Source organism: Scyliorhinus torazame, chromosome 4, assembly GCF_047496885.1.
Source record: "Scyliorhinus torazame isolate Kashiwa2021f chromosome 4, sScyTor2.1, whole genome shotgun sequence".
Taxonomy (NCBI): domain Eukaryota; kingdom Metazoa; phylum Chordata; class Chondrichthyes; order Carcharhiniformes; family Scyliorhinidae; genus Scyliorhinus; species Scyliorhinus torazame.
The window spans coordinates 343,353,660-343,381,005 of record NC_092710.1 but is presented as its reverse complement, the minus strand read 5'-3'; the positions used below and the strand labels follow the sequence as shown (position 1 = coordinate 343,381,005).

General features: G+C 61.8%; 1 protein-coding gene across 1 annotated transcript in view; it reads left to right on the top strand.

Moving 5' to 3' along the window:
• Positions 1-27,346, top strand: part of LOC140411190 (dynein axonemal heavy chain 8-like) — a 2,783,184-nt gene that overhangs the window by 2,074,810 nt on the left and 681,028 nt on the right. The gene's annotated exons all lie outside the window — the stretch shown is intronic.

The window sequence follows — 27,346 nt, the reverse complement described above, 5'->3', positions numbered from 1 at the left end:
TGACATACGGAGGACGCCGACCCAGGACAGTGACACACAGAGGACAGCGATCCAGGACAGTGACACACAGAGGACAGCGACCCAGGACAGTGACACACGGAGGACTGCGAGCCAGGACAGTGACACAGGGACGACGGCGAGCCAGGACTGTGACACGCAGGGGACGGCGACCCAGGACAGTGACACACAGAGGACAGTGACAGACGGAGGACGGCGACCCAGGACAGTGACACACAGAGGACAGCGGTCCAGGACAGTGACACACGGAGGACGGCGACCCAGGACAGTGACACACAGAGGACAGCGATCCTCGACAGTGACACACGGAGGACCGCGAGCCAGGACAGTGACACAGGGAGGACGGCGAGCTAGGACATTGACACACAGGGGACGGCGACCCAGGACAGTGACACACAGATGACAGTGACACACGTAGGAAGGCGACCCAGGATAGTGACACACAGAGGACGTGACCCAGGACAGTGAGCACAGAGGACGCGACCCAGGACACTGACACAAAGAGGACGGCGACCCAGGACAGTGACACACAGAGGACGGCGATCCAGGACAGTGACACACTGAGGACGGCGACCCAGGACAGTGACACACAGAGACGGCGACCCAGGACAGTGACACACAGAGGACGGCGACCCAGGACAGTGACACACAGAGGACGCGACCCAGGACAGTGACACACGGAGGACAGCGACCCGGGACAGTGACACACAGAGGACGCGAGCCAGGACAGTGACACACAGAGGACGCGAGCCAGGACAGTGACACACAGAGGACGGCGACCCAGGACAGTGACACACAGAGGACCGCGACCCTGAATAGTGACGCACAGAGGATGGCGACGCAGGGCAGTGACACACAGAGAATGGCGATCCAGGACAGTGACACAGAGAGAACGCGACCCAGGGCAGTGACACACAGAGGTTGGCGATCCAGGACAGTGACACAGAGAGGACGCGACCCAGGACAGTGACAAACAGAGGACGGCGACGCAGGACAGTGAAATACAGAGGACGGCGACGCACGACAGTAACACACAGTGGACGGCGACCCAGGACAGTAACACACAGAGGACGGCGACCCAGGACAGTGTCACACAGAGGACTGCGACCCAGGACAGTGACACACGGAGGACAACGACCCTGGACAGTGACACACAGAGGACGGCGACGCTGAACAGTGACGCACAGAGGATTGCGACCCAGGACAGTGACACACAGAGGATCGCGACCCAGGACAGTGACACACAGAGGACGGCGACCCAGGACAGTGACACACGGAGGGCTCGACCCAGGACAGTGAAACACAGAGGACGGTGACCCAGGACAGTGAAGTGCAGAGGACGCGACCCAGGACAGTGACGCACAGAGGACGTGACCCAGGACAGTGACACACAGAGGAATGCGACCCTGAACAGTGACACACAGAGGACGGCGACCCAGGACAGTGACACACAGAGGACGCGACCCAGGACAGTGACACACAGAGGACGGCGAGCCTGAACAGTGACACACAGAGGACGGCGATCCAGGACAGTGACCCACACAAGACGGCGACCCAGGACAGTGACACACGTAGGACGGCGACCCAGAACAGTGACACAAGAGGACGCGACCCAGGACAGTGACGCAGAGGACGGCGAGCCAGGACAGTGACACACGGAGGACGTCGACCCAGGACAGTGACACACGGAGGACGGCGACCCAGGACAGTGACACACAGAGGACGCAACCCAGAACAGTGACACGCAGAGGATGGCGACCCAGGACAGTGACACACAGAGGCCGGAGACCCAGGACAGTGACACACAGAGGACGCGACCCAGGACAGTGACACGCAGTGGATGGCGACCCAGGATAGTGACACACAGAGGACGGCGACCCAGGACAGTGACACACAGAGGATGGCGACCCAGAACAGGGACACGCAGAGGACGCGACCCAGGACAGTAACACACAGAGGACGGTGGCCCAGGACAGTGACACAGGGAGGACGGCGATCCAGGACAGTGACACACAGAGGACGGTGACCCAGGACAGTGACACACAGAGGACGGCGACCCACGACAGTGACACACAGAGCACGGCGACCCAGGACAGTGACACACAGAGGACGCGACCCAGGACACTGACACACAGAGGACGCGACCCAGGACAGTGACACACAGAGGACGGCGACCCAGAACAGTGACACACAGAGGACGCGACCCACGACAGTGACACACAGAGCACGGCGACCCAGGACAGTGACAGACAGAGGACGCGACCCAGGACACTGACACACAGAGGACGCGACCCAGGACAGTGTCACACAGAGGAGGGCGACCCAGGACAGTGACACACCGAGGACGCGACCCAGGACACTAACACACAGAGGACGCAACCCAGGACAGTGACACACAGAGGACGGGAACCCAGGACAGTGACACACAGAGCACGACGACCCAGGACAGTGACACACAGAGGACGCGACCCAGGACACTGACACACAGAGGACGCGACCCAGGACAGTGACACACAGGGGACGGCGACCCAGGACAGTGTCACACAGAGGAGGGCGACCCAGGACAGTGACACACCGAGGACGCGACCCAGGACACTAACACACAGAGGACGCAACCCAGGATAGTGACACACAGAGGACGGCGACCCAGGACAGTGACACACGGAGGACGGCGACCCAGGACAGTGACGCAAAGAGGATGGTGACCCAGGACAGTGACACACGGAGGATGGCGACCCAGGACAGTGACACACAGAGGACGGCGACCCAGGACAGTGACACACAGAGGCTCGACCCAGGACAGTGACACACGGAGGGCGCGACCCAGGACAGTGACACACAGAGGACGGTGACCCAGGACAGTGATGTGCAGAGGACGCGATCCAGGACAGTGACGCACAGAGGACTACGATCCAGGACAGTGACTCACAGAGGACGGCGACCCAGGACAGTGACACACAGAGGACAGCGACCCAGAACAGTGACACACAGAGGACGCGACCCAGGACAGTGACACACAGAGGACGGCGAGCCAGGACACTGACACACGGAGTACGGCGACCCAGGACAGTGACACACAGAGGACGCGACCAAGGACAGTGACGCACAGAGGACGCGACCCAGGACAGTGGCGCACAGAGGACGGCGCCCCAGGACAGTGACACACAGAGGACGAATACCCAGGACAGTGACACACAGAGGACGGCGACCCAGGACAGTGACAAACAGAGAACGCAACCCAGGACAGTGACGCACTGAGGACGGCGACCCAGGACAGTGACACACAGAGGACGGCGATCGAGGACAGTGGCACACAGAGGAAGGCGGCCCAGGACAGTGAGACACAGAGGACGGCGACCCAGGACAGTGACACACGGGGGACGCGACCCAGGACAGTGACACACAGAGGACGGCGAGCCAGGACAGTGTCACAGAGAGGACGCGGCCCAGGACAGTGACACACAGGGGACGGCGACCCAGGAGAGTGACACACAGAGGACGGCGACCCTGAACAGTGACGCACAGAGGATGGCGACCCAGGACAGGGACACACAGAGGACGGCGACCCAGGACAGTGACACACAGAGGCGTGACCCAGGACAGTCACACACAGAGGTAGATGACCCAGGACAGTGACGCTCTGAGGACGCGTCCCAGGACAGTGACGCACGGAGGACGCGACCCAGGACAGTAACACACAGAGGATGGCGACCAAGGACAGTGACACACAGAGGACGGCGACCCAGGACAGTGACACACGGAGGACGGCGATCCAGGACAGTGACACAAAGAGGACGGCGACCCAGGACAGTGACACACAGAGAACGGCGACCCAGGACAATGACACACAGAGGATGACGATCCAGGACAGTGTCACAGAGAGGACGCGACCCCGGACTGTGACACACAGAGGACGGCGACCCAGGACAGTGACACACAGAGGATGGCGACCCAGGAGAGTGACATACGGAGGACGCCGACCCAGGACAGTGACACACAGAGGACAGCGATCCAGGACAGTGACACACAGAGGACGGCGACCCAGGACAGTGACACACGGAGGACTGCGAGCCAGGACAGTGACACAGGGAGGACGGCGAGCCAGGACTGTGACACGCAGGGGACGGCGACCCAGGACAGTGACACACAGAGGACAGTGACAGACGGAGGACGGCGACCCAGGACAGTGACACATAGAGGACAGCGGTCCAGGACAGTGACACACGGAGGACGGCGACCCAGGACAGTGACACACAGAGGACAGCGATCCTCGACAGTGACACACGGAGGACCGCGATCCAGGACAGTGACACAGGGAGGACGGCGAGCTAGGACATTGACAGACAGGGGACGGCGACCCAGGACAGTGACACACAGATGACAGTGACACACGTAGGAAGGCGACCCAGGATAGTGACACACAGAGGACGTGACCCAGGACAGTGAGCACAGAGGACGAGACCCAGGACACTGACACAAAGAGGACGGCGACCCAGGACAGTGACACACAGAGGACGGCGATCCAGGACAGTGACACACTGAGGACGGCGACCCAGGACAGTGACACACAGAGGACGGCTACCCAGGACAGTGACACACAGAGGACGCGACCCAGGACAGTGACACACGGAGGACAGCGACCCGGGACAGTGACACACAGAGGACGCGAGCCAGGACAGTGACACACAGAGGACGGCGACCCAGGACAGTGACACACAGAGGACCGCGACCCTGAATAGTGACGCACAGAGGATGGCGACGCAGGGCAGTGACACACAGAGAATGGCGATACAGGACAGTGACACAGAGAGAACGCGACCCAGGGCAGTGACACACAGAGGTTGGCGATCCAGGACAGTGACACAGAGAGGACGCGACCCAGGACAGTGACAAACAGAGGACGGCGACGCAGGACAGTGAAATACAGAGGACGGCGACGCACGACAGTAACACACAGTGGACGGCGACCCAGGACAGTAACACACAGAGGACGGCGACCCAGGACAGTGTCACACAGAGGACTGCGACCCAGGACAGTGACACACGGAGGACAACGACCCTGGACAGTGACACACAGAGGACGGCGACGCTGAACAGTGACGCACAGAGGATTGCGACCCAGGACAGTGACACACAGAGGATCGCGACTCAGGACAGTGACACACAGAGGACGGCGACCCAGGACAGTGACACACGGAGGGCTCGACCCAGGACAGTGACACACAGAGGACGGTGACCCAGGACAGTGAAGTGCAGAGGACGCGACCCAGGACAGTGACGCACAGAGGACGTGACCCAGGACAGTGACGCACAGAGGAATGCGACCCTGAACAGTGACACACAGAGGACGGCGACCCAGGACAGTGACACACAGAGGACGCGACCCAGGACAGTGACACACAGAGGACGGCGAGCCTGAACAGTGACACACAGAGGACGGCGATCCAGGACAGTGACCCACACAAGACGGCGACCCAGGACAGTGACACACGTAGGACGGCGACCCAGAACAGTGACACAAGAGGACGCGACCCAGGACAGTGACGCACAGAGGACGGCGAGCCAGGACAGTGACACACGGAGGACGTCGACCCAGGACAGTGACACACGGAGGACGGCGACCCAGGACAGTGACACACAGAGGACGCAACCCAGAACAGTGACACGCAGAGGATGGCGACCCAGGACAGTGACACACAGATGCCGGAGACCCAGGACAGTGACACACAGAGGACGCGACCCAGGACAGTGACACGCAGTGGATGGCGACCCAGGATAGTGACACACAGAGGACGGCGACCCAGGACAGTGACACACAGAGGATGGCGACCCAGAACAGGGACACGCAGAGGACGCGACCCAGGACAGTAACACACAGAGGACGGTGGCCCAGGACAGTGACACACAGAGGACGGCGACCCACGACAGTGACACACAGAGCACGGCGACCCAGGACAGTGACACAAAGAGGACGCGACCCAGGACACTGACACACAGAGGACGCGACCCAGGACAGTGACACACAGAGGACGGCGACCCAGAACAGTGACACACAGAGGACGCGACCCACGACAGTGACACACAGAGCACGGCGACCCAGGACAGTGACACACAGAGGACGCGACCCAGGACACTGACACACAGAGGACGCGACCCAGGACAGTGTCACACAGAGGAGGGCGACCCAGGACAGTGACACACCGAGTACGCTACCCAGGACACTAACACACAGAGGACGCAACCCAGGACAGTGACACACAGAGGACGGGAACCCAGGACAGTGACACACAGAGCACGACGACCCAGGACAGTGACACACAGAGGACGCGACCCAGGACACTGACACACAGAGGATGCGACCCAGGACAGTGACACACAGGGGACGGCGACCCAGGACAGTGTCACACAGAGGAGGGCGACCCAGGACAGTGACACACCGAGGACGCGACCCAGGACACTAACACACAGAGGACGCAACCCAGGATAGTGACACACAGAGGACGGCGACCCAGGACAGTAACACACGGAGGACGGCGACCCAGGACAGTGACGCAAAGAGGATGGTGACCCAGGACAGTGACACACGGAGGATGGCGACCCAGGACAGTGACACACAGAGGACGGCGACCCAGGACAGTGACACACAGAGGCGCGACCCAGGACAGTGACACACGGAGGGCGCGACCCAGGACAGTGACACACAGAGGACGGTGACCCAGGACAGTGATGTGCAGAGGACGCGATCCAGGACAGTGACGCACAGAGGACTACGATCCAGGACAGTGACTCACAGAGGACGGCGACCCAGGACAGTGACACACAGAGGACAGCGACCCAGAACAGTGACACACAGAGGACGCGACCCAGGACAGTGACACACAGAGGACGGCGAGCCAGGACACTGACACACGGAGTACGGCGACCCAGGACAGTGACACACAGAGGACGCGACCAAGGACAGTGACGCACAGAGGACGCGACCCAGGACAGTGGCGCACAGAGGACGGCGCCCCAGGACAGTGACACACAGAGGACGAATACCCAGGACAGTGACACACAGAGGACGGCGACCCAGGACAGTGACACACAGAGAACGCAACCCAGGACAGTGACGCACTGAGGACGGCGACCCAGGACAGTGACACACAGAGGACGGCGATCGAGGACAGTGGCACACAGAGGAAGGCGACCCAGGACAGTGACACACAGAGGACGGCGACCCAGGACAGTGACACACGGGGGACGCGACCCAGGACAGTGACACACAGAGGACGGCGAGCCAGGACAGTGACACACGGAGGACGGCGACCCAGGACAGTGACACACAGAGGACGCGACCAAGGACAGTGACGCACAGAGGACGCGACCCAGGACAGTGGCGCACAGAGGACGGAGACCCAGGACAGTGACACACAGAGGACGCGACCCAGGACAGTGACGCACTGAGTAAGGCGACCCAGGACAGTGACACGCAGAGGATGGCGACCCAGGACAGTGATACACAGAGGACGGAGACCCAGGACAGTGACACACAGATGACGCGACGCAGGACAGTGACACGCAGAGGATGGCGACCCAGGACAGTGACACACAGAGGACGGCAACCCAGGACAGTGACACACAGAGGATGGCGACCCAGAACAGTGACACGCAGAGGACGTGACCCAGGACAGTGAAAAACAGAGAACGGTGGCCCAGGACAGTGACACAGGGAGGACGGCGATCCAGGACAGTGGCACACAGAGGACGGTGACCCAGGACAGTGACACACAGAGGACGGCGACCCAGGACAGTGACACACAGAGGACGGCGACCCAGGACAGTGTCACACAGTGGACAGCAATCCAGGACAGTGACACACGGAGGACCGCGAGCCAGGACAGTGACACAGGGAGGACGGCGAGCCAGGACAGTGACACACAGGGGACGGTGACCTTGGACAGTGACACACAGATGTCAGTGACACACGTAGGACGGCGATCCAGGGCGGTGACACACAGTGGATGGTGACCCGGGACAGTGACACACAGAGGCTGCGACCCAGGACAGTGACACATGGAGGTCCGCGAGCCAGGACAGTGACACACTGGACGGCGACCCAGGACAGTGACACAGGGAGGACGGCGAGCCAGGTCAGTGGCACACAGGGCACGGCGACCCAGGACAGTGACACACAGAGGACGGCGACCCAGGACAGTGACACACAGAGGACATCGATCCAGGACAGTGACACACGGAGGACCGCGAGCCAGGACAGTGACACAGGGAGGACGGCGAGCCAGGACAGTGACACACAAGGGACGCGACCCAGGACAGTGACACACAGAGGATGGCGACCCAGGACAGTGACACACAGAGGACGCGACCCGGGACCGTGACACACAGAGGACAGCGATCCAGGACAGTGACACATGGAGGACCGCGAACCAGGACAGTGACACACGGAGGACCGCGAGCCAGGACAGTGACACAGGTAGGACGGCGAGCCAAGACAGTGACACACAGAGGACGGCGACCCAGGACAGTGACACAGAGAGGCGCGACCCAGGACAGTGACACACGGAGGGCGCGACCCAGGACAGTGACACACAGAAGACGGTGACCCAGGACAGTGACGTGCAGAGGACGCGACCCAGGACAATGACGCACAGAGGACGTGACCCAGGACAGTGACACACAGACGACTGCGATCCAGGACAGTGACACACGGAGGACGGCGACCCAGGACAGTGACACAGGAAGGACGGCGAGCCAGGACAGTGACACGCAGGGGACGGCGACCCAGGACAGTGACACACAGAGGACAGTGACAGACGGAGGACGGCGACCCAGGACAGTGACACACAGAGGACAGCGATCCTGGACAGTGACACACGGAGGACGGCGACCCAGGACAGTGACACACAAAGGACAGCGATCCTGGACAGTGACACACGGAGGACCGCGAGCCAGGACAGTGACACAGGGAGGACGGCGAGCTAGGACAGTGACACACAGGGGACGGCGACCCAGGACAGTGACACAAAGGTGACAGTGACACAAGTAGGAAGGCGACCCAGGATAGTGACACACAGAGGACGTGACCAAGGACAGTGAGCACAGAGGACGCGACCCAGGACACTGACACAAAGAGGACGGCGACCCAGGACAGTGACACACAGAGGACGGCGATCCAGGACAGTGACACACTGAGGACGGCGACCCAGGACAGTGACACACAGAGACGGCGACCCAGGACAGTGACAAACAGAGGATGGCGACCCAGGACAGTGACACACAGAGGACGCGATCCAGGACAGTGACGCACTGAGGACGGCGACCCAGGACAGTGACACACAGAGGACGGCGACCCAGGACAGTGACACACAGAGGACGCGGCCCAGGATAGTGACACAAAAAGGAGGTGACCCAGGCTCGTGACACACAGAGGACAGCGACCCAGGACAGTGACACACGGAGGACAGCGTCCCGGGACAGTGACACACAGAGGACGCGAGCCAGGACAGTGACACACAGAGGACCGCGACCCTGAACAGTGACGCACAGAGGATGGCGACGCAGGGCAGTGACACACAGAGGTTGGCGATCCAGGACAGTGACACACAGAGGACGCAACCCAGGTCAGTGACAAACAGAGGACGGCGACGCAGGACAGTGAAATACAGAGGACGGCGACGCACGACAGTAACACACAGTGGACGGCGATCCAGGACAGTAACACACAAAGGACGGCGACCCAGGACAGTGACACACAGAGGACTGCGACCTAGGACACTGACACACGGAGGACAACGACCCTGGACAGTGACACACAGAGGACGGCGACGCTGAACAGTGACACACAGAGGACGGCGACCCAGGACAGTGACACACAGAGGCGCGACCCAGGACAGTGACACACAGAGGACGGTGACCCAGGACAGTGACACACAGAGGCGCGACCCAGGACAGTGACACACAGAGGACGGCGGCCCAGGACAGTGACACACTGAGGGCTCGACCCAGGACAGTGACACACAGAGGACGGTGACCCAGGACAGTGAAGTGCAGAGGACGCGACCCAGGACAGTGACGCACAGAGGTCTGCGATCCAGGACAGTGACTCATAGAGGACGGCGACCCAGGACAGTGACACACAGAGGACGCGACCCAGGACAGTGACACACAGAGGACGGCGACCCTGAACAGTGACACACAGAGGACGGCGATTCAGGACAGTGACCCACAGAAGACGGCGACCCAGGACAGTGACACACAGAGGACGGCGACCCAGAACAGTGACAAACAGAGGACGCGACCCAGGACAGTGACGCACAGAGGACGGCGAGCCAGGTCAGTGACACACGGAGGACGGCGACCCAGGACAGTGACACACGGAGGACGGCGACCCAGGACAGTGACACACAGAGGACGCAACCCAGAACAGTGACACGCAGAGGATGGCGACCCAGAACAGTGACACACAGAGGACGGAGACCCAGGACAGTGACACACAGAGGACGCGACCCAGGACAGTGACACGCAGAGGAAGGCGACCCAGGATAGTGACACACAGAGGACGGCGATCCAGGACAGTGACACACAGAGGATGGCGACCCAGAACAGGGACACGCAGAGGACGCGACCCAGGACAGTCACACACAGAGGACGGTGGCCCAGGACAGTGACACAGGGAGGACGGCGATCCAGGACAGTGACACACAGAGGACGGTGACCCAGGACAGTGACACACAGAGGACGGCGACACAGGACAGTGACACACAGAGCACGGCGACCCAGGACAGTGACACACAGAGGACGCGACCCAGGACACTGACACACAGAGGACGCGACCCAGGACAGTGACACACAGAGGACGGCGATGCAGGACAGTGTCACACAGAGGAGGGCGACCCAGGACAGTGACACACCGAGGACGCGACCCAGGACACTACCAGACAGAGGACGCAACCCAGGACAATGACACACAGAGGACGGCGACCCAGGACAGTGACACACGGAGGTCGGCGACCCAGGTCAGTGACACACAGAGGACGCGACCCGGGACCGTGACACACAGAGGACAGCGATCCAGGACAGTGACACATGGAGGACCGCGAGCCAGGACAATGACACACAGAGGACGGAGACCCAGGACAGTGACACACAGAGGACAGTGACACACGGAGGACGGTGACCCAGGACAGTGACACACAGAGGACAGCGATCCAGGACAGTGACACACGGAGGACAGCAACCCAGGACAGTGACACACAGAGGACAGCGATCCAGGACAGTGACACACGGAGGACCGCGAGCCAGGACAGTGACACAGGGAGGACGGCGAGCCAGGACAGTGACACACAGGGGACGGCGACCCAGGACAGTGACACACAGATGTCAGTGACACACGTAGGACGGAGATCCAGGGCGGTGACACACAGTGGATGGTGACCCAGGACAGTGACACACAGGGGACGCGACCCAGGACAGTGACACACAGAGGACGCGACCCGGGACCGTGACACACAGAGGACAGCGATCCAGGACAGTGACACATGGAGGACCGCGAACCAGGACAGTGACACACGGAGGACCGCGAGCCAGGACAGTGACACAGGTAGGACGGCGAGCCAGGACAGTGACATACAGAGGACGCGACCCAGGACAGTGGCGCACAGTGGACGGCACCCCAGGACAGTGACACACAGAGGACGGCGACCCCGGACAGTGACACACAGAGGCGCGACCCAGGACAGTGACACACGGAGGGCGCGACCCAGGACAGTGACACACAGAGGACGGTGACCCAGGACAGTGACGTGCAGAGGACGCGACCCAGGACAGTGACGCACAGAGGACGTGACCCAGGACAGTGACACACAGACGACTGCGATCCAGGACAGTGACTCACAGAGGACGGCGACCCAGGACAGTGACACACAGAGGACGGCGACCCAGGACAGTGACACACAGAGGACGGCGAGCCAGAACAGTGACACACAGAGGACGCGACCCAGGACAGTGACACACAGAGGACGGCAAACCAGGACAGTGACACACGGAGGACGGCGACCCAGGACAGTGACACAGGGAGGACGGCGAGCCAGGACAGTGACACGCAGGGGACGGCGACCCAGGACAGTGACACACAGAGGACAGTGACAGACGGAGGACGGCGACCCAGGACAGTGACACACAGAGGACAGCGGTCCAGGACAGTGACACACGGAGGACGGCGACCCAGGACAGTGACACACAGAGGACAGCGATCCTGGACAGTGACACACGGAGGACCGCGAGCCAGGACAGTGAAACAGGGAGGACGGCGAGCTAGGACAGTGACACACAGGGGACGGCGACCCAGGACAGTGACACACAGATGACAGTGACACACGTAGGAAGGCGAACCAGGATAGTGACACACAGAGGACGTGACCCAGAACAGTGAGCAGAGAGGACGCGACCCAGGACACTGACACAAAGAGGACGGCGACCCAGGACAGTGACACACAGAGGACGGCGATCCAGGACAGTGACACACTGAGGACGGCGACCCAGGACAGTGACACACTGAGGACGGCGACCCAGGACAGTGACACCCGGAGGGCGCGACCCAGGACAGTGACACACGGAGGACGGCGACCCAGGACAGTGACACACAGAGGACAGCGATCCTGGACAGTGACACACGGAGGACCGCGAGCCAAGACAGTGACACAGGGAGGACGGCGAGCTAGGACAGTGACACACAGGGGACGGCGACCCAGGACAGTGACACACAGATGACAGTGACACACGTAGGAAGGCGAACCAGGATAGTGACACACAGAGGACGTGACCCAGAACAGTGAGCAGAGAGGACGCGACCCAGGACACTGACACAAAGAGGACGGCGACCCAGGACAGTGACACACAGAGGACGGCGACCCAGGACAGTGACGCACTGAGGACGGCGACCCAGGACAGTGACACCCGGAGGGCGCGACCCAGGACAGTGACACACGGAGGACGGCGACCCAGGACAGTGACACACAGAGGACAGCGATCCTGGACAGTGACACACGGAGGACCGCGAGCCAAGACAGTGACACAGGGAGGACGGCGAGCTAGGACAGTGACACACAGGGGACGGCGACCCAGGACAGTGACACACAGATGACAGTGACACACGTAGGAAGGCGAACCAGGATAGTGACACACAGAGGACGTGACCCAGAACAGTGAGCAGAGAGGACGCGACCCAGGACACTGACACAAAGAGGACGGCGACCCAGGACAGTGACACACAGAGGACGGCAATCCAGGACAGTGACACACTGAGGACGGCGACCCAGGACAGTGACACACAGAGACGGCGACCCAGGACAGTGACAAACAGAGGATGGCGACCCAGGACAGTGACACACAGAGGATGCGATCCAGGACAGTGACGCACTGAGGACGGCGACCCAGGACAGTGACACCCGGAGGGCGCGACCCAGGACAGTGACACACAGAGGACGGCGACCCAGGACAGTGACGCACAGAGGACGCGACCCAGGACAGTGACGCACAGAGGATGCGACCCACGACACTGACACACAGAGGACAGCGACCCAGGACAGTGACACTCAGAGGACGGCGACCCAGGACAGTGACACACAGAGGACGGCGACCCAGGACAGTGACACACGGTGCGCGCGACCCAGGACAGTGAAACACAGAGGACAGCGACCCAGGACAGTGACACACAGAGGACTCGACCCAGGATAGTGACACACAGAGGAGGGGAACCCAGGACAGTGACACACGGAGGCCACGACTCAGGACAGTGACACACAGAGGTCGGCGACCCAGGACAGTGAAACACAGAGGACGCAACCCAGGACAGTCACAAACAGAGGTCGGTGACCCAGGACAGTGACGCACAAAGGACGCGATCCAGGACAGTGACGCTCTGAGGACGCGTCCCAGGTCAGTGACGCACAGAGGACGTGACCCATGACAGTGACACACCGAGGATGGCGACCCAGGACAGTGACACACGGTGGGTGCGACCCAGGACAGTGACACACAGAGGACGGCGACCCAGGACAGTGACACACGGTGGGTGCGACCCAGGACAGTGAAACACAGAGGACGGCGACCCAGGACAGTGACACACAGAGGACTCGACCCAGGATAGTGACACACAGAGGAGGGGGACCCAGGACAGTGACACACAGAGGACAACGACCCAGGACAGTGACACACAGAGGTCGGCGACCCAGGACAGTGACACACAGAGGACACGACCCAGGACAGTCACACACAGAGGTCGGTGACCCAGGACAGTGACGCACAGAGGACGCAACCCATGACAGTGACACACAGTGGACGGCGATCCAGGGCGGTGAGACACAGAGATGGCGTCCCAGGACAGTGACGCACAGGGAACGTCGACCCAGGACATTGACACACGGAGGACGGCGATCCAGGACAGTGACACACAGAGACGGCGACCCAGGACAGTGACACACAGAGGATTTCGATCCAGGACAGTGTCACAGAGAGGACGCGACACAGGACAGTGACGCACAGAGGACGCGACCCAGGACAGTGACGCACAGAGGACGCGACCCAGGACAGTGACGCACAGAGGACGCGACCCACGACACTGACACACAGAGGACAGCGACCCAGGACAGTGACACTCAGAGGACGGCGATCCAGGACAGTGACACACAGAGGACGGCGATCCAGGACAGTGACACACGGTGGGCGCGACCCAGGACAGTGAAACACAGAGGAGGGGGACCCAGGACAGTGACACACGGAGGACAACGACCCAGGACAGTGACACACAGAGGACGCGACCCAGGACAGTCACAAACAGAGGTCGGTGACCCAGGACAGTGAGGCACAAAGGACGCGATCCAGGACAGTGACGCTCTGAGGACGCGTCCCAGGTCAGTGACGCACAGAGGACGCGACCCAGGACAGTGACACACAGAGGACGGCGACCCAGGACAGTGACACACGGACTACGGTGACCCAGGACAGTGACACACGGAGGACGGCGACCCAGAACAGTGACACACAGAGGATGGCGACCCTGAACAGTGACGCACAGAGGACGCGACCCAGGACAGTCACAAACAGAGGTCGGTGACCCAGGACAGTGAGGCACAAAGGACGCGACCCAGGACAGTGACGCACAGAGGACGCGACCCACGACACTGACACACAGAGGACAGCGACCCAGGACAGTGACACTCAGAGGACGGCGATCCAGGACAGTGACACACAGAGGACGGCGACCAAGGACAGTGACACACAGAGGACAAGTCACAGGACAGTGACACACAGACGACGGCGACCCAGGACAGTGACACACAGGGGAAGGCGATCCAGGGCGGTGAGACACAGAGGATGGCGTCCCAGGACAGTGACGCACAGAGGACGGCGACCCATGACAGTGACACACAGGGGACGCGACCCAGGACACTGACACACAGAGGACGGTGATCCAGGACAGTGGCACACAGAGGACGGCGACCCAGGACAGTGACACACGGAGGACGGCGACCCAGTACAGTGACACACAGAGGACGGCGAGCCAGGACAGTGACACACAGAGGACAACGACCCAGGACAGTGACACACAGAGACGGCGACCCAGGACAGTGACACACAGAGACGGCGACCCAGGACAGTGACACACGGAGGACCGCGAGCCAGGACAGTGACACAGGTAGGACGGCGAGCCAGGACAATGACACACAGAGGACGCGACCCAGGACAGTGGCGCACAGTGGACGGCACCCCAGGACGGTGACACACAGAGGACGGCGACCCCGGACAGTGACACACAGAGGCGCGACCCAGGACAGTGACACACGGAGGGCGCGACCCAGGACAGTGACACACAGAGGACGGTGACCCAGGACAGTGACGTGCAGAGGACGCGACCCAGGACAGTGACGCACAGAGGACGTGACCCAGGACAGTGACACACAGACGACTGCGATCCAGGACAGTGACTCACAGAGGACGGCGACCCAGGACAGTGACACACAGAGGACGGCGACCCAGGACAGTGACACACAGAGGACGGCGAACCAGAACAGTGACACACAGAGGACGCGACCCAGGACAGTGACACACAGAGGACGGCGAACCAGGACAGTGACACACGGAGGACGGCGACCCAGGACAGTGACACAGGGAGGACGGCGAGCCAGGACAGTGACACGCAGGGGACGGCGACCCAGGACAGTGACACACAGAGGACAGCGGTCCTGGACAGTGACACACGGAGGACGGCGACCCAGGACAGTGACACACAGAGGACAGCGATCCTGGACAGTGACACACGGAGGACCGCGAGCCAGGACAGTGAAACAGGGAGGACGGCGAGCTAGGACAGTGACACACAGGGGACGGCGACCCAGGACAGTGACACACAGATGACAGTGACACACGTAGGAAGGCGACCCAGGATAGTGACACACAGAGGACGTGACCCAGGACAGTGAGCACAGAGGACGCGACCCAGGACACTGACACAAAGAGGACGGCGACCCAGGACAGTGACACACAGAGGACGGCGATCCAGGACAGTGACACACTGAGGACGGCGACCCAGGACAGTGGCACACAGAGGACGCGACCCAGGACAGTGACACACAGAGACGGCGACCCAGGACAGTGACACACGGAGGACCGCGAGCCAGGACAGTGACACAGGTAGGACGGCGAGCCAGGACAATGACACACAGAGGACGCGACCCAGGACAGTGGCGCACAGTGGACGGCACCCCAGGACGGTGACACACAGAGGACGGCGACCCCGGACAGTGACACACAGAGGCGCGACCCAGGACAGTGACACACGGAGGGCGCGACCCAGGACAGTGACACACAGAGGATTTCGATCCAGGACAGTGTCACAGAGAGGACGCGACACAGGACAGTGACACACAGAGGACGGCGAACCAGGACAGTGACGCACAGAGGACGCGACCCAGGACAGTGGCACACAGAGGACGCGACCCAGGACAGTCACAAACAGAGGTCGGTGACCCAGGACAGTGAGGCACAAAGGACGCGATCCAGGACAGTGACGCTCTGAGGACGCGTCCCAGGTCAGTGACGCACAGAGGACGCGACCCAGGACAGTGACACACAGAGGACGGCGACCCAGGACAGTGACACACGGACTACGGTGACCCAGGACAGTGACACACGGAGGACGGCGACCCAGAACAGTGACACACAGAGGATGGCGACCCTGAACAGTGACGCACAGAGGACGCGACCCAGGACAGTCACAAACAGAGGTCGGTGACCCAGGACAATGAGGCACAAAGGACGCGACCCAGGACAGTGACGCACAGAGGACGCGACCCACGACACTGACACACAGAGGACAGCGACCCAGGACAGTGACACTCAGAGGACGGCGATCCAGGACAGTGACACACAGAGGACGGCGACCAAGGACAGTGACACACAGAGGACAAGTCACAGGACAGTGACACACAGACGACGGCGACCCAGGACAGTGACACACAGGGGAAGGCGATCCAGGGCGGTGAGACACAGAGGATGGCGTCCCAGGACAGTGACGCACAGAGGACGGCGACCCAGGACAGTGACACACGGAGGACGGTGACCCAGGACAGTGACACACAGAGGACGGCGACCCAGGACAGTGACACACAGAGGATTTCGATCCAGGACAGTGTCACAGAGAGGACGCGACACAGGACAGTGACACACAGAGGACGGCGAACCAGGACAGTGACGCACAGAGGACGCGACCCAGGACAGTGACGCACAGAGGACGCGACCCAGGACAGTGACGCACAGAGGACGCGACACAGGACAGTGACACACACAGGACGGCGACCCAGGACAGTGACACACAGAGGATTTCGATCCAGGACAGTGTCACAGAGAGGACGCGACACAGGACAGTGACACACAGAGGACGGCGACCCAGGACAGTGACACACAGGGGACGCGACCCAGGACACTGACACACAGAGGACGGTGATCCAGGACAGTGGCACACAGAGGACGGCGACCCAGGACAGTGACACACGGAGGACGGCGACCCAGTACAGTAACACACAGAGGACGGCGAGCCAGGACAGTGACACACGGAGGGCGCGACCCAGGACAGTGACACACAGAGACGGCGACCCAGGACAGTGACACACAGAGACGGCGACCCAGGACAGTGACACACGGAGGACCGCGAGCCAGGACAGTGACACAGGTAGGACGGCGAGCCAGGACAATGACACACAGAGGACGCGACCCAGGACAGTGGCGCACAGTGGACGGCACCCCAGGACGGTGACACACAGAGGACGGCGACCCCGGACAGTGACACACAGAGGCGCGACCCAGGACAGTGACACACGGAGGGCGCGACCCAGGACAGTGACACACAGAGGATTTCGATCCAGGACAGTGTCACAGAGAGGACGCGACACAGGACAGTGACACACAGAGGACGGCGAACCAGGACAGTGACGCACAGAGGACGCGACCCAGGACAGTGACGCACAGAGGACGCGACCCAGGACAGTGACGCACAGAGGACGCGACACAGGACAGTGACACACACAGGACGGCGACCCAGGACAGTGACACACAGAGGATTTCGATCCAGGACAGTGTCACACAGAGGACGGCGACCCAGGACAGTGACACACAGGGGACGCGACCCAGGACACTGACACACAGAGGACGGTGATCCAGGACAGTGGCACACAGAGGACGGCGACCCAGGACAGTGACACACGGAGGACGGCGACCCAGTACAGTGACACACAGAGGACGGCGAGCCAGGACAGTGACACACGGAGGGCGCGACCCAGGACAGTGACACACAGAGACGGCGACCCAGGACAGTGACACACAGAGACGGCGACCCAGGACAGTGACACACGGAGGACCGCGAGCCAGGACAGTGAGACAGGTAGGACGGCGAGCCAGGACAATGACACACAGAGGACGCGACCCAGGACAGTGGCGCACAGTGGACGGCACCCCAGGACGGTGACACACAGAGGACGGCGACCCCGGACAGTGACACACAGAGGCGCGACCCAGGACAGTGACACACGGAGGGCGCGACCCAAGACAGTGACACACAGAGGACGGTGACCCAGGACAGTGACGTGCAGAGGACGCGACCCAGGACAGTGACGCACAGAGGACGTGACCCAGGACAGTGACACACAGACGACTGCGATCCAGGACAGTGACTCACAGAGGACGGCGACCCAGGACAGTGACACACAGAGGACGGCGACCCAGGACAGTGACACACAGAGGACGGCGAACCAGAACAGTGACACACAGAGGACGCGACCCAGGACAGTGACACACAGAGGACGGCGAACCAGGACAGTGACACACGGAGGACGGCGACCCAGGACAGTGACACAGGGAGGACGGCGAGCCAGGACAGTGACACGCAGGGGACGGCGACCCAGGACAGTGACACACAGAGGACAGCGGTCCTGGACAGTGACACACGGAGGACGGCGACCCAGGACAGTGACACACAGAGGACAGCGATACTGGACAGTGACACACGGAGGACCGCGAGCCAGGACAGTGAAACAGGGAGGACGGCGAGCTAGGACAGTGACACACAGGGGACGGCGACCCAGGACAGTGACACACAGATGACAGTGACACACGTAGGAAGGCGACCCAGGATAGTGACACACAGAGGACGTGACCCAGGACAGTGACACACGGACTACGGTGACCCAGGACAGTGACACACGGAGGACGGCGACCCAGAACAGTGACACACAGAGGATGGCGACCCTGAACAGTGACGCACAGAGGACGCGACCCAGGACAGTCACAAACAGAGGTCGGTGACCCAGGACAGTGAGGCACAAAGGACGCGACCCAGGACAGTGACGCACAGAGGACGCGACCCACGACACTGACACACAGAGGACAGCGACCCAGGACAGTGACACTCAGAGGACGGCGATCCAGGACAGTGACACACAGAGGACGGCGACCAAGGACAGTGACACACAGAGGACAAGTCACAGGACAGTGACACACAGACGACGGCGACCCAGGACAGTGACACACAGGGGAAGGCGATCCAGGGCGGTGAGACACAGAGGATGGCGTCCCAGGACAGTGACGCACAGAGGACGGCGACCCAGGACAGTGACACACGGAGGACGGTGACCCAGGACAGTGACACACAGAGGACGGCGACCCAGGACAGTGACACACAGAGGACGCGACCCAGGACAGTGGCGCACAGTGGACGGCACCCCAGGACGGTGACACACAGAGGACGGCGACCCCGGACAGTGACACACAGAGGCGCGACCCAGGACAGTGACACACGGAGGGCGCGACCCAGGACAGTGACACACAGAGGATTTCGATCCAGGACAGTGTCACAGAGAGGACGCGACACAGGACAGTGACACACAGAGGACGGCGAACCAGGACAGTGACGCACAGAGGACGCGACCCAGGACAGTGACGCACAGAGGACGCGACCCAGGACAGTGACGCACAGAGGACGCGACACAGGACAGTGACACACACAGGACGGCGACCCAGGACAGTGACACACAGAGGATTTCGATCCAGGACAGTGTCACAGAGAGGACGCGACACAGGACAGTGACACACAGAGGACGGCGACCCAGGACAGTGACACACAGGGGACGCGACCCAGGACACTGACACACAGAGGACGGTGATCCAGGACAGTGGCACACAGAGGACGGCGACCCAGGACAGTGACACACGGAGGACGGCGACCCAGTACAGTGACACACAGAGGACGGCGAGCCAGGACAGTGACACACGGAGGGCGCGACCCAGGACAGTGACACACAGAGACGGCGACCCAGGACAGTGACACACAGAGACGGCGACCCAGGACAGTGACACACGGAGGACCGCGAGCCAGGACAGTGACACAGGTAGCACGGCGAGCCAGGACAATGACACACAGAGGACGCGACCCAGGACAGTGGCGCACATGGACGGCACCCCAGGACGGTGACACACAGAGGACGGCGACCCCGGACAGTGACACACAGAGGCGCGACCCAGGACAGTGACACACGGAGGGCGCGACCCAGGACAGTGACACACAGAGGACGGTGACCCAGGACAGTGACGTGCAGAGGACGCGACCCAGGACAGTGACGCACAGAGGACGTGACCCAGGACAGTGACACACAGACGACTGCGATCCAGGACAGTGACTCACAGAGGACGGCGACCCAGGACAGTGACACACAGAGGACGGCGACCCAGGACAGTGACACACAGAGGACGGCGAACCAGGACAGTGACACACGGAGGACGGCGACCCAGGACAGTGACACAGGGAGGACGGCGAGCCAGGACAGTGACACGGAGGGGACGGCGATCCAGGACAGTGACACACAGAGGACAGCGGTCCTGGACAGTGACACACGGAGGACGGCGACCCAGGACAGTGACACACAGAGGACAGCGATCCTGGACAGTGACACACGGAGGACCGCGAGCCAGGACAGTGAAACAGGGAGGACGGCGAGCTAGGACAGTGACACACAGGGGACGGCGACCCAGGACAGTGACACACAGATGACAGTGACACACGTAGGAAGGCGACCCAGGATAGTGACACACAGAGGACGTGACCCAGGACAGTGAGCACAGAGGACGCGACACAGGACACTGACACAAAGAGGACGGCGACCCAGGACAGTGACACACAGAGGACGGCGATCCAGGACAGTGACACACTGAGGACGGCGACCCAGGACAGTGGCACACAGAGGACGCGACCCAGGACAGTCACAAACAGAGGTCGGTGACCCAGGACAGTGAGGCACAAAGGACGCGATCCAGGACAGTGACGCTCTGAGGACGCGTCCCAGGTCAGTGACGCACAGAGGACGCGACCCAGGACAGTGACACACAGAGGACGGCGACCCAGGACAGTGACACACGGAATACGGTGACCCAGGACAGTGACACACGGAGGACGGCGACCCAGAACAGTGACACACAGAGGATGGCGACCCTGAACAGTGACGCACAGAGGACGCGACCCAGGACAGTCACAAACAGAGGTCGGTGACCCAGGACAGTGACGCACAGAGGACGCGACCCACGACACTGACACACAGAGGACAGCGACCCAGGACAGTGACACTCAGAGGACGGCGATCCAGGACAGTGACACACAGAGGACGGCGACCAAGGACAGTGACACACAGAGGACAAGTCACAGGACAGTGACACACAGACGACGGCGACCCAGGACAGTGACACACAGGGGAAGGCGATCCAGGGCGGTGAGACACAGAGGATGGCGTCCCAGGACAGTGACGCACAGAGGACGGCGACCCAGGACAGTGACACACGGAGGACGGTGACCCAGGACAGTGACACACAGAGGACGGCGACCCAGGACAGTGACACACAGAGGATTTCGATCCAGGACAGTGTCACAGAGAGGACGCGACACAGGACAGTGACACACAGAGGACGGCGAACCAGGACAGTGACGCACAGAGGACGCGACCCAGGACAGTGACGCACAGAGGACGCGACCCAGGACAGTGACGCACAGAGGATGGCGACACAGGACAGTGACACACACAGGACGGCGACCCAGGACAGTGACACACAGAGGATTTCGATCCAGGACAGTGTCACAGAGAGGACGCGACACAGGACAGTGACACACAGAGGACGGCGACCCAGGACAGTGACACACAGGGGACGCGACCCAGGACACTGACACACAGAGGACGGTGATCCAGGACAGTGGCACACAGAGGACGGCGACCCAGGACAGTGACACACGGAGGACGGCGACCCAGTACAGTGACACACAGAGGACGGCGAGCCAGGACAGTGACACACGGAGGGCGCGACCCAGGACAGTGACACACAGAGACGGCGACCCAGGACAGTGACACACAGAGACGGCGACCCAGGACAGTGACACACGGAGGACCGCGAGCCAGGACAGTGACACAGGTAGGACGGCGAGCCAGGACAATGACACACAGAGGACGCGACCCAGGACAGTGGCGCACAGTGGACGGCACCCCAGGACGGTGACACACAGAGGACGGCGACCCCGGACAGTGACACACAGAGGCGCGACCCAGGACAGTGACACACGGAGGGCGCGACCCAGGACAGTGACACACAGAGGACGGTGACCCAGGACAGTGACGTGCAGAGGACGCGACCCAGGACAGTGACGCACAGAGGACGTGACCCAGGACAGTGACACACAGACGACTGCGATCCAGGACAGTGACTCACAGAGGACGGCGACCCAGGACAGTGACACACAGAGGACGGCGACCCAGGACAGTGACACACAGAGGACGGCGAACCAGAACAGTGACACACAGAGGACGCGACCTAGGACAGTGACACACAGAGGACGGCGAACCAGGACAGTGACACACGGAGGACGGCGACCCAGGACAGTGACACAGGGAGGACGGCGAGCCAGGACAGTGACACGCAGGGGACGGCGACCCAGGACAGTGACACACAGAGGACAGCGGTCCTGGACAGTGACACACGGAGGACGGCGACCCAGGACAGTGACACACAGAGGACAGCGATCCTGGACTGTGACACACGGAGGACCGCGAGCCAGGACAGTGAAACAGGGAGGACGGCGAGCTAGGACAGTGACACACAGGGGACGGCGACCCAGGACAGTGACACACAGATGACAGTGACACACGTAGGAAGGCGACCCAGGATAGTGACACACAGAGGACGTGACCCAGGACAGTGAGCACAGAGGACGCGACCCAGGACACTGACACAAAGAGGACGGCGACCCAGGACAGTGACACACAGAGGACGGCGATCCAGGACAGTGACACACTGAGGACGGCGACCCAGGACAGTGACACACAGAGACGGCGACCCAGGACAGTGACACACAGAGACAGCGACCCAGGACAGTGACAAACAGAGGATGGCGACCCAGGACAGCGACACACAGAGGACACGATCCAGGACAGTGACGCACTGAGGACGGCGACCCAGGACAGTGACACCCGGAGGGCGCGACACAGGACAGTGACACACGGAGGACGGCGACCCAGGACAGTGACACACAGAGGACAGCGATCCTGGACAGTGACACACGGAGGACGGCGAGCTAGGACAGTGACACACAGGGGACGGCGACCCAGGACAGTGACACACAGATGACAGTGACACACGTAGGAAGGCGAACCAGGATAGTGACACACAGAGGACGTGACCCAGGACAGTGACACACAGAGGACGGCGAACCAGGACAGTGACACACGGAGGACGGCGACCCAGGACAGTGACACAGGGAGGACGGCGAGCCAGGACAGTGACACGCAGGGGACGGCGACCCAGGACAGTGACACACAGAGGACAGTGACAGACGGAGGACGGCGACCCAGGACAGTGACACACAGAGGACAGCGGTCCAGGACAGTGACACACGGAGGACGGCGACCCAGGACAGTGACACACAGAGGACAGCGATCCTGGACAGTGACACACGGAGGACAGCGATCCTGGACAGTGACACACGGAGGACGGCGAGCTAGGACAGTGACACACAGGGGACGGCGACCCAGGACAGTGACACACAGATGACAGTGACACACGTAGGAAGGCGAACCAGGATAGTGACACACAGAGGACGTGACCCAGAACAGTGAGCAGAGAGGACGCGACCCAGGACACTGACACAAAGAGGACGGCGACCCAGGACAGTGACACACAGAGGACGGCGATCCAGGACAGTGACACACTGAGGACGGCGACCCAGGACAGTGACACACAGAGACGGCGACCCAGGACAGTGACAAACAGAGGATGGCGACCCAGGACAGTGACACACAGAGGACGCGATCCAGGACAGTGACGCACTGAGGACGGCGACCCAGGACAGTGACACCTGGAGGGCGCGACCCAGGACAGTGACACACAGAGGACGGCGACCCAGGACAGTGACACACAGAGGACGCGGCCCAGGATAGTGACACAAAAAGGAGGCGACCCAGGCTCGTGACACACAGAGGACGGGGACCCAGGACAGTGACACACGGAGGACGCGAGCCAGGACAGTGACACACAGAGGACCGACCCAGGACAGTGACACACGGAGGGCGCGACCCAGGACAGTGACACACAGAGGACGGTGATCCAGGACAGTGACGTGCAGAGGACGCGACCCAGGACAGTGACGCACAGAGGACGTGACCCAGGACAGTGACACACAGACGACTGCGATCCAGGACAGTGACACACGGAGGACGGCGACCCAGGACAGTGACACAGGAAGGACGGCGAGCCAGGACAGTGACACGCAGGGGACGGCGACCCAGGACAGTGACACATAGAGGACAGCGGTCCAGGACAGTGACACACGGAGGACGGCGACCCAGGACAGTGACACACAGAGGCCAGCGATCCTGGACAGTGACACACGGAGGACCGCGAGCCAGGACAGTGACACAGGGAGGACGGCGAGCTAGGACAGTGACACACAGGGGACGGCGACCCAGGACAGTGACACACAGATGACAGTGACACACGTAGGAAGGCGACCCAGGATAGTGACACACAGAGGACGTGACCCAGGACAGTGAGCACAGAGGACGCGACCCAGGACACTGACACAAAGAGGACGGCGACCCAGGACAGTGACACACAGAGGACGGCGATCCAGGACAGTGACACACTGAGGACGGCGACCCAGGACAGTGACACACAGAGACGGCGACCCAGGACAGTGACAAACAGAGGATGGCGACCCAGGACAGTGACACACAGAGGACGCGATCCAGGACAGTGACACACAGAGGACAGCGACCCAGGATAGTGACACACAGAGGACGCGACCCAGGACAGTGACACACAGAGGACGGCGAGCCAGGACAGTGACACACGGAGTACGGCGACCCAGGACAGTGACACACAGAGGACGCGACCAAGGACAGTGACGCACAGAGGACGCGACCCAGGACAGTGGCGCACAGAGGACGGCGCCACAGGACAGTGACACACAGAGGACGGAGACCCAGGACAGTGACACACAGAGGACGGCGACCCAGGACAGTGACACACAGAGGACGCAACCCAGGACAGTGACGCACTCAGGACGGCGACCCAGGACAGTGACACACAGAGGGCGGCGATCGAGGACAGTGGCACACAGAGGAAGGCGACCCAGGACAGTGACACACAGAGGACGGCGACCCAGGACAGTGACACACGGGGGACGCGACCGAGGACAGTGACACACAGAGGACGGCGAGCCAGGACAGTGACACACGGAGGACGGCGACCCAGGACAGTGACACACAGAGGACGCGACCAAGGACATTGACGCACAGAGGACGCGACCCAGGACAGTGGCGCACAGAGGACGGAGACCCAGGACAGTGACACACATAGGACGGCGACCCAGGACAGTGACACACAGAGGACGCGACCCAGGACAGTGACGCACTGAGTAAGGCGACTCAGGACAGTGACACACAGAGGACGGCGATCGAGGACAGTGGCACACAGAGGACGCAACCCAGAACAGTGACACGCAGAGGATGGCGACCCAGGACAGTGACACACAGAGGACGGAGACCCAGGACAGTGACACACAGAGGACGCGACCCAGGACAGTGACACGCAGAGGATGGTGACCCAGGACAGTGACACACAGAGGACGGCAACCCAGGACAGTGACACACAGAGGATGGCGACCCAGAACAGTGACACGCAGAGGACGCGACCCAGGACAGTGACACACAGAGGACGGTGGCCCAGGACAGTTACACAGGGAGGACGGCGACCCAGGACAGTGACACACAGAGGACGTGACCCAGGACAGTGACGCACTGAGTAAGGCGACTCAGGACAGTGACACACAGAGGACGGCGATCGAGGACAGTGGCACACAGAGGACGCAACCCAGAACAGTGACACGCAGAGGATGGCGACCCAGGACAGTGACACACAGAGGACGGAGACACAGGACAGTGACACACAGAGGATGGCGACCCAGTACAGTGACACGCAGAGGACGCGACCCAGGACAGTGAGACACAGAGGACGGTGGCCCAGGACAGTGACACAGGGAGGACGGCGATCCAGGACAGTGACACACAGAGGACGGTGACCCAGGACAGTGACACACAGAGGACGGCGACCCAGGACAGTGACACACAGAGCACGGCGACCCAGGACAGTGACACACAGAGGACGGCGACCCAGGACAGTGACACACAGTGGACAGCGACCCAGGACAGTGACACACGGAGGACCGCGAGCCAGGAAAGTGACACAGGGA